Source organism: Octopus bimaculoides, chromosome 4 (genome assembly GCF_001194135.2).
Source record: "Octopus bimaculoides isolate UCB-OBI-ISO-001 chromosome 4, ASM119413v2, whole genome shotgun sequence".
Lineage (NCBI taxonomy): Eukaryota > Metazoa > Mollusca > Cephalopoda > Octopoda > Octopodidae > Octopus > Octopus bimaculoides.
In genome coordinates this window covers 23,009,353-23,012,551 of record NC_068984.1, presented here as the reverse complement: position 1 = coordinate 23,012,551, position 3,199 = coordinate 23,009,353, and the positions used below count along the sequence as shown (strand labels likewise).

General features: G+C 37.0%; 1 protein-coding gene across 8 annotated transcripts in view; it reads right to left on the bottom strand.

Annotated features, from left to right (window-relative positions):
• Positions 1 to 3,199, bottom strand: part of LOC106876760 (serine/threonine-protein phosphatase 6 regulatory ankyrin repeat subunit C) — a 72,025-nt gene that overhangs the window by 22,925 nt on the left and 45,901 nt on the right. The gene's annotated exons all lie outside the window — the stretch shown is intronic.

Sequence of the window (3,199 nt, the reverse complement as noted above, 5' to 3'; positions counted from 1 at the left end):
CACATGAAAGAAATAGTAGTAGAATTTAAATAATCAATCTATCTTAAGATTATTGTAGTTATGTAGGAATGAAAAGGTATATAAATGAGGAATACACACACACACACACACACACACACACACACACACACACACACATATATATTGATGGTGTTATTGGTTTTAATGACAGTGAAACAAAACAATTCCTTTGTTAGTAATAAACCTTTTTTTATTATCTTTGTAATCATGACAAATAAATTCAATTTTGTTTAGTAACAAACAGATCAAAGGTTAGTTTGAAAGTTATAGTATACATTTTCCAAACTTCATATCTATAGTATAATTATTATGCAAATTAAAATGTTCGTTTTGTCATTTTTTCCTTAATTTCATCAGGTTTAAAAAACAACTAGTTTTTGACACCTTGAGCAATAAATTTACAATGTAATATTTTTAGAGCAACAATTTTAAGGTCAGACTTTGATCATTGTTTTCAATTTATCTTGAATTAGTTCCTGCATAGATGTAATGTTTAAGAAGTTTGTTTTGCAATCCTGTAATTTCAGGTTCAGTCCCACTGTGTGACTAAGATTTGTTGACATGGAGAAAGCCCTCGTCTGGTGGTTGATGTGGAAGCTAGGAGTAGATGAGAGGCTGGTGAAATTCATCTAAGCCATTTACAGGGATGCTGTCAGTAAAGTGAAAGTCGACAATTAGATTGCACTGAAAGTGTAGTTGCTGGAAGAAGAATCAGCTTGGTGAACTTCAGAGAGTTATTACCTTTGTTGGTAATAAAGGGTCTCAGGGTTTCTCCTTCAGAATGAAAGGTAGATTATATGATGCCTGTGTATAAACAGCTATGCTACATGGGTTGTGAATGCAGACGACATGAAACAGCTTGAAAGAAATGAAACCCACATGCTCTGCTGGGTGGGCAGAGTCAGCATGCATGTATGACAAAGTATTGAGTCCCCCATAAATAATGCAGTTTTTTTCAATTGCATGAGCTAAAAGTCGGTGGGTGGGGGGATAATCTACCTGCATCAACTTGCTACAAAAGCAGGTAGTAATTTTACTTTGTTTTATTCTTAGTGGGAGTTTTGAAGAGTGCAGTTCGATTTTAACAATTGTTTTTTCAAAGCTATAATAGAAGTGACAAAGGAGCATATTTGGCATATTTTGCTTTATGAGGTCAATAAAGGCAACAATGCAATGGAAAGTGTGAGGAATATTAATGAAGTATATGGGGATCAGACAATAAGCACAAACCAGTGTCAATGGTGGTTCCAGAAATTCTGAGCTGAAAAATACAGCCTAGAAGATGAGCCTCATCCTGGAAGATCTGTAGAGCTTGACAAGGACATCCTGCTAACCCTGGTGGAGCAAAATCCCATTGCAACTGTTGAGGAACTAGCAGAGAAGCTTGGATTTGGCCATTCAACCAGTCATTCAAGTCAGCAGTGGAAGAAAAACGACCATCTTTGGTTTCACAAGGAAAAGTGTTCTTCCACCAGGATAATGCTCAGCCACATACAGTGAGGATGACATTCCAAAGGCTGGAGCAGTTTGAATGGGAAATGAAGCCCCACTCACCATGTCTGGACATTGCCTCATCTGATTATCATTTATTCTGCAGTGTTCAAAATCATTTGGACAGAAAATATATGAATGCTTTCGATGAAGTTAGAACAGTATTGGGGGAGTTTTTTTCATCAAGGACAAGTGAATTTTGGAAGAAGGGCCTTGAAAGTCTACCAAATAGATGGAAGAGCATTGTAGAAAATGAAGAAGAGTATATTTTAAATTAAAAAAGAACTTTGTTTATCTTAATTTTGAAAAATATCTGACGTGATTTATATTATGTAACACATTTATGAGCAAATAAATATGTTGGTATTTGAGGATGAATAAGAAAGGAGTGCTCAGTATAAGTTGTTAAAGAGATGTTTTTTTTTTTTATACAAGTTGGAACTGAGAGTTTGGCTCATAACTTGAGTCATGAGACAAACTCTCAGCTCCAGACTCAATGATTATAATGATGATTTCCTTTATTGGCCACAAAGACTCAAGTCATGGAGGACGATATCAAAAGATGAGATACAATAGACACACATGCACACACACCAAAAAAAAAAGAAAGAAAACACAGGTGGGGATTACATCAATCAAAGGGAGAATAATAATAATAATAAAAAAAACTATATATCATCATCATCATCATCATCATCATCATCATCGTCATCGTCATCATCATCGTCATCATCATCATCATCATCTTTTAACGTCCGCTTTCCATGCTGGCATGGGTTGGACAGTTTGATGGAGGACTGGTAAGCCAGAAGGCTGCCCCAGACCCCAATCTGATCTGGCAAGGTTTCTACAGCTGGATGCCCTTCCTAATGCCAACCACTTTGAGAGTGTAGTGGGTGCTTTTTGCATGCCACTGGCATGGGAGCCAGTCAGGTGGCACTGGCAACGACCACACTCGAATGGTGCGTCTTATGTACCACCGGCATGGGAGCCAGTAAGGCAGCATTAACATCAACCGTGCTCAAATGGTACTTTTTACATACCACCGGCACAGGAGTCAGTTATATATAGATATATTATGTATTTGTGTATATGTCAGTATGATTATTTATTTGCATTGTCTACCAGCTTGAAAAATAGCTGTTGCTTTTCTATAAAACTGCACCTTAGCAGTTTGGCAATACCAGACTTTGAATAAGTATTAACTTCAGCATAGCTGCAGTCAATTGACTGAAACAAATGAAAGGATAAAAGAATTTCTAGAAGAAAAACACAGAGGAAGAAAGAAAGAAAGAAAGAGAGAGAGAGAGGATGAAAAATAAGATGATTATTTTAAATCACAGGAAGAAAAAAAAACAATATCGTTTTTAAGTATTTTTTTCTCTTCTAGACTGGAGCCTGGTGTTGCCATCCGGTTTCACCAGTCCTCAGTCAAATCGTCCAACCCATGCTAGCATGGAAAGCGGACGTTAAACGATGATGATGATGATGATGATGATTCTCTGTTCAGTAGCTCTTCTAAAAGGCCATGCAGGCATTTTCCAGTCCTCTCTTCCTCCCGCCTCTCTCTCACCCGATATAACAGCCATATTTAATAAAAGTACAACTGATAATCTGTTACAAGAAACACCCTGGCTGGTGTTCTGTCTGAAACAGAGACAGTTTTGTATATCTTCTTTGAAACCTC